General features: G+C 27.2%; 1 protein-coding gene across 1 annotated transcript in view; it reads right to left on the bottom strand.

Annotated features, from left to right (window-relative positions):
- The window catches only part of LOC117180416 (ras-specific guanine nucleotide-releasing factor 2-like), a 132,164-nt gene that overhangs the window by 76,295 nt on the left and 44,513 nt on the right, over positions 1–11,356 (bottom strand). The window lies entirely within an intron of this gene.

Raw genomic sequence — 11,356 nt, 5'->3', positions numbered from 1 at the left:
TGCTGCCTGATGGTCAGCAGCTTTGACTTGTTAAGTGTGTGATAACGGGTCCGGAGTTCGCGCGCGAACTTTCGAACCTTGGCGGTAAAATTCCAGCCAGATATGATGTAGTCAATCACACACTGAATGCGGGACGCGTACTGTCTTGCCCAGCCTATCTTTATGGTAAGTTGATGCATTCGTCTTTTGGTCTTATGATCAGCCGTTGGTTTTGTTTTACGGTCCGCATTGGCCAAAGCTTTCGCTGCATTATACACACAATAATTGATAGCCCAGAGTTCGGATTCACCAGAAAAATGTCCACGAAGCTCGTCATCCATTTCATCCAGATCTTTAGGCTTGAGAGAAACCTTGGTGTTGATGTTTTTCCGGGTCGTAAAGCATCGCTCCTCATCTATTGGATGCCTGCCCGCGATTGGTCTTAGTGTCGCCTATCTTTCTTTGTTGTCGGCTTGTTCTAGCTGTGGTAGAGTAGGCGTTCCGCTTACATAGCCCCTTTTACGGAGTAGTTCAGCGTGGTTTCGCAGACGTTGCTGCGAAAAGTGCGATAGCTCCGGGTGTTTCTCGCACCACAGAGCATGCAGCCGTGCCATGTAACCCCGTTCACGGGCCACAATCGCCTCGTAGCAGTCTAGCAAGTCGTGATTCAGTTGCTCCGTCCACCCAAAGGTCACGAGATCCCGCCGATCCATCGCATTGAATCCATTTTCATTGGCTCCCCTAGCTCTAGATTGGTCGGCATTGTTAGCCGACCAATTTTTCGGGAGCCCTGCGCGTTCTGTTGTTTTGAACCACACTTACTACAACTATGTTTGGTGTTGTCATTGTTGTTCCCACGAGAAGCTAGGGAAAGGGGTTCGTCCATCCTTGTAGAGCCCCGCATGCAAGGATAAGGCTGCTTACTCTGAGAGGTCGCCCGGTATCCCAGAGTCACCGTTCTAGACACCTCAACCAGGTGCCATTCAGCTTTCGGCACGGTTTTCACACCTCCGCTTGGGGGTTAATTCCTTTAGGACCACCCCAGGACAATTGTCCGCGACTGCGTATTTATTTTTGTAACCATATTTAGCAGATACGCTTGGTACAGGGACCCTCTATCCGCAACCCGAGGACGCGTTCGGTGGCTTTGTCATAGGCCCTTCGGTTTGATTCTAGAGGAATCAAAACCGAACCAAAGGAATCAAAATATATATATATATTAATTAAAAATTTTATTTTTGCGAACGCTTTTTGTATTTTTTAAAATACTGTGAACATTAAAAAAGCACGTGTTACCTAGAAATATTTTATTTTAAATTATTGCTATTCTAAATTCAAGAAATAAGCTTCGAAATTTTAAATGTTAAACATTATTTTTGAAACTAATGTCTTATTGTTGTATTTGTAATAAATAAAATATATTTACAAAAAATTCTAATTGTTGAAATTCGGGAAGTTTCCAATTCGGATATTTTATAAATCGGCAATTTTCTGTCGCGAATTTTAATATTCAGAAATTTTCCAATTCGGTAATAATAAAAACTTTCGGGAATTTTCCAATTCGGTAGTATTATAAATTGTCGAGAATTTTATTATTCGGGAACTTTGCAATTCGGGAATTTTATAATTCTGAAATTTTACTATTCGAAAATTTTATTATTCGGGAATTTTCCAATTCGGTATTTTTATTTTTCCGCAATTTTATTATTGGTCAATTTTATTTTTCGCTAATTTTCCAATTCGGTATTTTTATTTTTCAGTTATTTTATTACTCGTGTATTTTATTTGGGAATTTCCCAAATCGGTATTTTTATTTTTCGGCAGATTTATCATTCGCGAATGGAATTAATCGAGCATTTTCTAATTCGGGAATTTTACAGTGTCGGGAATTATATTTTTCTGGATTTTTCAGTCGTCCCCATTGAATTACTTTATTATTTACCGAAAATTCTCCTTTGTTGGATATTATTTTTTTAATTCGTCTATTTAGTTAAAAATTACATTATTCTGTGGTAATTTCATGTTAATTTTTTTAATACGCATTTTTTAACTGCAAATATAACTATTATATTTGAAGTTAAAATTTAATCTGTTTTAGATGAAATTAAACTATGTTATTGAACATCCGCCTTGCTTTTTGTTCAAAAATAATCTCCTTAGCTGAAACTTTATCTTTTTAGTCAAAGATCAATTTATTTGGTTGAAAATTCAACTCTTTTGTTGTAAACTTATTTATGTTCTCAAAAATGTATTTCAAGCAGAAAATTTAATTTCTATATTTGGTTACAATTTTTTTTTATTTAACATAAAATATTAATATTCTATTTTTGTTTACAAATTTATCGTTCACAGTTGACAACTCATGTATTACCATAAACAAATTTATAAATAGATTTATTATTTGATTTAAAAATTCACATATTTAACTGAAATTGCAATTATTTCACTTTTTATGGAAATTGTATATTTTTTAGAGAAATTTAATCTTCATGGTTGAAAATGCATCTATTTGGTTGAAAACTTATATTTATAACTAAAAACTGATTAATTATACCTATTGATTGACAATATATCTTTTTCAGTTGAAAATTTATGTATGTTGTTGAAAATTAATCTTTTTGGTGATTAATTTATCTTTTTGGTTGAAAATTAAAATATTTGGTTTATTCATTCATTTAATTAATTCTTAATTCATTATTTTTTAATTAATTAAGGTTTATTCATAATTTTAGTTTAATTTTCATTTCTTTTGTTGCAGATTTTGAAGAAAATTTCTTTCATTTTTTGATGAAAATTAATTATTTTAATTCACACATTATTTGGAAATTCGAGTTTTTGAAAAGTTACCTTGTTCAATTAAATAAAACTATATTGTTGAAAATGCATGTGTTTGGTTGAAAATTCGTCTTTTTGTAGTAAAAGGATCTTCTTCGTTAAGAAATTCTGTTTTTTTTTTAATATACTCATTTTTTTATTGAAAATTCAACTATTTGTTTTAATTTTGAAATCTTGTTTTAAAAAATTCGGTTTTGTAAAGATTCGTCTTTTTGGCTCGAAAATATATTAAATTGACAGAAAATAAAAATATTTGGTAGCAAATAAACGTTATTGTTGAAAATTTATAATCCTGGATGATAATTGAACTATTTTGACAGGAGATTAAACTATTTTGTTAAAAGCAAATCTATTTATTTTAAAATTTAACTGCTTGGTAGAAAATTACCTATTTTGTTAAAATGTTATAATTTCAGGTTGAGAATTGAACCGTTATGAAGAAAAATCGCCTTTTCGGACATAAAGATTTTACGATTTTGTTCAAAAAGGTATATATTTGGTTGCACATTAGTATTTTTAAAATGAAAAATTAATCTTCTATACAAAAAATTTAACAATTCCATTTTTGGGTAAACATTTATCTTTTTTTTAGTATAGAAAATTGACCCATTTTATTGACAATGTGTCTTTTTTGTATTAAATAAATCTTCTTGGTTAGCATATAGTTTTGGTTAAATATTGATCTATTTCCTTGAATGTGGCACTGTTTTGTTGAAAATTAATCTTTTGAGCTTCATCCGTTCAGTTGATAATAATTAATCTCTTTGTTTCAAAATATAGAGTAGAACCTCGATTATCCGACCTTCGATTATCCGAGGTCCGCGTTATCCGAGGCTTCGCGTTATCCGAGGGAACAGGACTCATCCAAGCATTTCGCATTTAACTGAGGTGTATGCTCGGATAATACGGAGAATTAATAATAAAACAGATGAAGCTGCTACACCTAATTTCGAATGCGCACAGTAGTTTGCAATTATTAATAAATTAATAAATTAATAAAGATAAATCCACATTCGTAAGTTGTTTCCTTTTATTTTCTAAATGTTTATGTTTATTTTTATATTTAATATGTTTTAGAAATAGATAACTCTTTCGAATTTTGTACTTCTTCCGTATTATCCGAGTTTTCGCTTATCCGAGGTATCTCCTCTCCACATTACCTCGGATAATCGAGGTTCTACTGTATCTTCTTTGAAAAAAGTAGTGCATCAATCCTGCGCAACAGCACATTCATTGTGAAACAAGTCGTTGTATTTGAAACAAAGATTCAAGAAAAAAGGAAAGAAAAACTATGAATGTCTATAATTGCAAAGTTATCGGTTCAAAATTCTGGAAAAGGAATTGCCGCAGAAAAGGATTCAAATGGCATAACATTCAAGTGTAATATTGAAAATGAAATTAATTGCATTTCTACAATTTTTCGATTTAAAAATTTCCAATATTATTGAAGCAACATCTTTCTTTAAAATATTTTGTCGTATAATCTGAGAAGAGAGGATAAATTACGAAAATTCTCGACAGAAATTGAACTTATTAATCTATTTTCTTCTATATTTTTTTTAATCGTCTCGTCCTTATCGAATGCACCTAATACATGACAGTAAAATTCAATTCCATAATATTTGATTCTTTTTTAATTTTTCTCAACCGGATCTAATTTCTAACAATAGGGAGATTGCGTGAGGCAAAAGACGCATAAAATGCATCATATTTTCAATTAATTAGAATAAAATAAGATCAAGTACCATTTTTGGAAAAATCACTCTTTGGGAAATTTTATTTGCCCATGTAGATAATGTGGTTGAAATAGGACAAAAAACAATTCATAATTGTAGGAGAAGAGTTTTAAAATACACGGGCTGAATATCAAGTCTGAGGCAGTATGACCATTGTGTACCCCCCACACAGTGAGAGAAAAAGCATTTTTTTTTTAAATTGACTAACAGTGCAATTCTTAACGGATTTTTATTTATATTTTTTTTTAATTGACCGTAAGGCTTCCAGATATAACATCTAACTGTGCAATTTTTATTTTAGCTTAATGGACATTTGTTATTTGACAACAAACTAAATAATTTTCTAAACAAATTAATTAACAAAAGTAATTTTTCGTGATTTTTAATTATTAGCTAACTTTGACCCATAACTTTTGGATAAAGCATCTAAGATAAAGATGTGCGCTTACAATAAGTTAAGAATAGCTAATGATTGCCAATTATTTAAATGACTTTTATAAACAAATGCACATTTTGATAATTTTTTGATGAAAAGGCTTGATTTTTTTCGAAATCAACTTAAAATGTTTTTTCTAAAACTCCTTGCTATCCTTTTTTTTATAGTGGCCAAAAAATGTTAGTTATTTAAACAATTTTTATAAACAACTGCATCAATGCAATATGTCTTGGAAAAGAATCCTTCTGTCATATTTTTATAGTTTTTATAGTTTTTGTAGTTTTTATAGTTTTTCATAATTTGTTTTTCATAATGTTTGCAAAAACTTCTGTTAGAAGCTCACACGGTGCAAGCTTGGTTTTTTTTGACATAGAAACTTTTGGTCCCAGCTTCAACGCATTAGCCATAAAAAAAATATATTTAATTACACTGTTAAAAATCTTGGTTGGAAACTTCCACTAAATTTAAGAAATTCGTGGAATTCACAGAATTTAATAAATTTGTGGAATTCACAGAATTTACGGAATTCAGGGAATTATTATAACACACTCAATTCACGTATTTCGTGAAATTCATGGAATTTAAGAAAAATAAGGATTTCAAAGAACTCACAGAACTCAAGGAATTCATGAAATTCAAGAAATTCAAGAAATTTACGGTATTCACGGGCTTCACGGGATTCGTGGTATTCGAGAATTTATGGAATACACGAAATTCATGGAATGCATGGAATTAATGGAAATCACAGAATTCATGGAAGTCGTGACATTCATGGAATTTAAGGAAGTTATGAAGTTCAGTGAGTTCATGAAATCCCACGAAATCATGAAATTCACAGAAAGTAAGGAATTTATGGACTTCCACGAACTCCTTGAACTCCAGAAATTCCGTGAATTATTTCAATTCTGTGAAATAGTTAAATTCCATAAATAATCTCAATTCCGTGAGTTGCTTGAATTCCTTCAATTCAATGGATTCTTCAAATTTCTTTAATTCCTTGAATTTCGTGAATTCCGTGAATTGCATGCATTCCGTGAATTTCTAGTGTTAAATGCATCCGCGAATTTCCTAACTTCCGAGACTACAGTAAATTGCGCGAATTTTCTTAATTCCGTAAATTTCATGAATTTCATAAATTGGGCGTACTCCGTGAATTTTGTGAATTCCGTAAATTCAATGAATGTCTTGAATTTTGTTATTTTTATGTAATTACATAGATTTTTCACGAATAATGCGTTAAAGCTTGGACCAAAAATGTATATGTAAATAAAACCAATTTTGCACTTCTAACAGAAGTGCTTGAAAATGAATTTTCAAACACGAACATTCGTTTTCTACAAAAAAAAAATTAACTTTAGACAAAATACATTCATTTTCAATCACATGGTTAACTTTATATCTAAAAAATATAACTTTGAAACTAATAACCGAATAGACCAAGAAGATTAATTTTCTACCAAAAGAGGACGAATTTGTAAGCAAAAAGATTAATTTTTAACCATCAACATTAATTTTCTATAAAATGCGTGAATTTTTAACCTAATAGTTAAATTTTCAACTAAAAAAAGATTAATTTTCAACGAAAAATGCAACATGATAATTTTGAGTTAAGAAATTATTTTCAAACATCAAAAAATTTCGATAAAAATAGTTCAGTTTCTCACAAACAAACCAAAAATAATTTTCATCCAAAAAATGAATTTTTTAGAAAATAATTGCATTTTGCAACAAAAGAAATCAATTTTCAATCAAGAATATGAATATTCCACTAAAAAGTCGCATTTTCCACTAAATACGTATTTGAATTTTCAACAAAGTAGTTTAATTTTCCAAATAAAAATTTTAAATCAAACATAAAATAGTTAAGCCTTCAGTTAAAAAAAAAAATTTTAAGAAAACAAGATTTAAAAAAAAAAAATCAATTCTCAACGGAAGGAATACATTTTTAATAAAAATGACATACTCTTCACCCAAGAAAATGAATTTTCAACTACGAGCTTTAATTTTTTACAAAAAAAATAAATTTCGACAAAATACATCAATTTTAACAAAATAATTGAACTTTCAACTATAAATGACCACTTTTCAACCAAATGTTGAATAATTAAATTACCATTTAAAAAAATTACTTTTCAATCACACAAAGATCGTGTTTTTAACAAAATATTATAACCAAAGAGATGAATTTTTTACCAAAAACACTTAATTTAACAAAATACGAGAATGGTAAAAAAGATAAATTTCGGGTTCCAATCCTGTACAAAGCTAGGAATTTTTGTGGACTTTCCTTGAAGATTTTCAATTGAAAAAATTATTTTTTAACCCAAAAAACAAAATTTTAACAAAATAGATCAATTTTCCTATCAAGATTAATTTTCCTCTAAAAAAGACGAATTTTAATAAAAATACCTGAATTTTCAACTAGGAAAATTAACTTTCAACCACTAAATGGAATAGTTTTTTCTCAATATTTATATTTTCATATATTTCACAAAGTTTTAACATGTTTATATATAATGTAATTTTCTTCTTGATTTTATTCTTTAAAATTGTGAATTTATTGTAAAATTTGATTTAAAAATTGCGCGCTTTTTGTCACTTCTGGTTCCGGATTAATCGTAGCCAATCAAAACAGTTGGAAGTTGTGGCCGAACTCTACCTAGAGGATTTTCAAAACAAATTTTACAATAAACTTACAATTTAGAAAAATAAAATGAGAAAGAATATAACATGAAATATATACAAATAAAAAGTTTATGAAATATATGAAAATATAATTATTTAGAAAAAATAAACTATTCCATTTTGTGTTTAAAAGTTACTTTTTTATTTGAAAATACAGGTATTTTAATGAAAATTCGTCTTTTTGGGGAGAAAATTAATCTTGTTGGTGGGAAATTCATCTTTTCGATACATAATTTATTCACTTCCTTGAAAATTTAATTATTTTGTTCAAAATGTCTTTTTCAGGTTCATAATAAATTTTTTTAATTAAAAATTTAACGGTTCCATTTTTAGTTCCAAATTTATCACTTTAGGCTGCACATTCATGTAATTTGTTAAAGTCAGTGTTTTTTGGTCGATAATTAATCTTATTGGTTAGAATTATTTTTTTGAATTCGTTCTTTGTTTACTTGAAAGTTATTTTTTTCAATGTCAAATTATTTATTCGACATTAAGTTGAAAAGTAATCTTCCATCATTGAAAATATCAACTTTTTGGTTAAAAATTGATTTATGTTGTCAAACGTTAATTTTTTGTTAAATTTATTTCTTTGGTTGAAAATTGATTGATTTTTTCTTTAAATTCGACTTGTTTGTTCAAACATTTCTTTGAGCTAAATTTCTAACTATTTCATGTTTGATTTAAAAATTATATTTTGCACATTCAACTCTTTTGTTAAAAATTCATATGCACATTTGGTGGAAAATGCTTTGGTTAAAAATTCAACTATTTCTTAGAAAATTCACTTTTTGGATAAAAAATCTTCTGTCAGTTAAAAACGTAACTGTTTTCTTGAAAATTCTTCGTTTTTTCTTTGAAAATTAATAATTTTTTGGTAGTAAATTGAACTATTTCTATAAAAATTCATACATTTTGTAGAAAATTAATGTTCGTGGTTGAAAATTCATCTTTTTGGTTAGAAACAAAACTTTTTAGTTCGAAATTCAATATTTTGTTTAAAAATTCTTTTGTTTGGTGAAATATTACTCATTTCGTTAAAAATTCACTTCTGTGCCCAAAAATTTATTTATTTTGGTGAAGATTTGACTTTTTTTCTGAAAAATTAACTCTTTGATTGCAATTTCACCTCTTATGTTAGAAGTTGAACCATTTGCCTAAAAGTGCATTTTTTGTAGTAAAAATAAATAATTTTTATTTAAATTCATCTCTTTAATCGAAAATTTGTTTTTAGTTGATAAAACATCTACTGGGTTAAAAATGTATCTTTTGGTTTGAACATTTATCATTTTCGTAGAATTTTTTAAATTTATATTTTGTTAGTCTAAAATTGAAATATTTCGTTGAAAATTCGTCCTTAGCCATTGATGATTCATTTTTTTTCTGAAAATGTACTATTTCTCCTTTCGTGTAAATTATAAAATTTCCCTTTTTAGTTCAAAAGTCGACTTTATTGGTAGAAAATTGGTCTTTTTGGATAAAGATTCATCATTTTAGTAAAAAAAATTCTATTGTTTTTTGTTTAAAAATTAATTTTCTTAACTGAAAATGTAACTATTCTGTTTTTGGTTAAAAACTGATCTTTTTTAGTTGAAAATTTATATATTTTGTTGAAAAATCGTCTCTTCTGGAAAAAACCGCTTTTGGTTCGAAACTCTTCTATTAAGTAAGAAGCAATGTTTTGTTGAAAATTCATCATTTTAATTGAAATTTTTTATATAATTTATTATTTATTTATCTATTTTGTTTATGAAAAATTTTTCGGTTGACAATATTATTTTTTTTTAACTGAAAATTTAAATTTTCGATTTTTTGTTTGAAAGTTACCTCTCTAAGTTGACAATTCAGATATTTTGTTGGAAATTCGTCTTTTTGGTAAAGGAAGCTTTTTATAAAAACGAATTAACTTTCCTATCCCCTCTATAGTTGCATATCACCCGTATTTATCTTTAGTTAAAATTAATGATTTTTGGTAGAAAATTAATCTTCTTGGTTACAATATTTTGTTGAAAACTCATTCTTTGTTTGACTGAAAAGTAATTTTTTCAAATGTTAATTTATTTATTGGACATTTGGTTGGAAAGTAATCATCTATAGTTAAAAGTTCAATTATTTGGTTAAAAATTGATGTATTTTGTCGACGGTTTATTTTTTTGGTAAAAGATTAAGGTTCGTATTTGAAAATTCATTTTTTTGGGAGAAAGGTACGTCATTTTTATTCAAAATGTATTTTTTTCATTGGGAATTGATTTATTTTGTTGAAAATTAGTCTTTGTTTGTTTAAAAACATTTTTTAACTTAATGTTTAACTATTATATGTTTTATTTAAAATTAATATTTTAAAAATTAAACTGTTTTCTTGAAAGTTTATATACGTATTTATTGGAAAATGCATCTCTTTTCTCGAAACATTAAGATTTTTGATTAAAAATTTATTTCATTGGTTGAAAATTCAACTATTACCTGAAAAATTAATTTTTTTGATAAAAATTATTTTTTGTTTGTTTTTTAAAAACTGAACTATTTTGTTGGAAATTCTTTGTTTCATGTTTGAAAATAATTTCCATAACTAAAAATTAACATATTTCATTCTTGATTGAAAATAAATGTTTTTTAGTTGAAAATTCACGTATTCAGTTAAAAATTCGCGTATTTTGTAGAAAATTAATGTTTAAAGTTGAAACTTAATATTTCTGCTTGAAAATTCGTCTTTTTCGATACAAAATTAATCGTCTTAGTCTATTCGTTTTTTTCAGTTATCTTTTTAGCTACAAATTTAACTATTTGATTGAAAATGGATGTTTTTTAACAAAAGTTTTTTTTTCTTGAAAAGGAATGTCCGTTTTCGAAAATTCATTTTGTTTGGTGAAAGATTAATCATTTTCGTTAAAAAAATTTTGTGTACTGAAAATTAATTTATTTTGTTGAAAATTTGTCTTTTAGATAGAAAAAAATCTTCTTCGTTCAAAATCCATCTTTATGGTTAGAAATTCAACTATTTGGTTAAAAATGTAGTTTTTGGGGTAAAGATTTATCCTTTTGATTGAAATAATTTTTTTTTAGTAGAAAATTGATCTTTCTGGATTAAAATTCATACATTTTGTTAGAGATTTGTCATTTTTGGTAAAAAGTTTATCTGTTTGGTTAGAATTTAAAAAGTACAGATAGATTTTTTTGCAGACAAAATTCAAAATTTTAATTCAAATTCATCTTTTTTCTTGAAGATTAAGGAAAAGAAATTTCAATCTATATTTTTAAGTATGAAATGGAACTTTTTCTTTGATTTTTTTACTAAAGAAAGGTAGGATTTCACCTTTGTTTTGAAATATAAAATTCACCTTATTCTTAGTTGAAAATTTGCTTTTCTTGATAGAAAATTATTCTTTTTGTTTGAAGATTCATCCTTTCAATTTAAAGTTTATTATTTTGCTTGAAAACTTATCTAAATTTAATTTGTTTACTAAATTTTTTTTGGTTGATAATACTAATTTTTTTAACCAAAAATTCAACTATACGATTTTTTGTTTGCAGGTGGCCTATTTTTGTTGAATTTTCAGATATTTTATTGAAAATCCGTATTTCTTGGTAAAATAAGTTTTGTTCTGGATATTAATTTTTATTTCTAATCACCACGAAACACGATTTATCAGTGTATTGTCATATATGGGGCTTTTGTCCGATTTCCAGA

This window comes from Belonocnema kinseyi, chromosome 1, assembly GCF_010883055.1.
Source record: "Belonocnema kinseyi isolate 2016_QV_RU_SX_M_011 chromosome 1, B_treatae_v1, whole genome shotgun sequence".
NCBI lineage: Eukaryota > Metazoa > Arthropoda > Insecta > Hymenoptera > Cynipidae > Belonocnema > Belonocnema kinseyi.
This window is presented reverse-complemented; position numbering and strand designations above follow the sequence as displayed.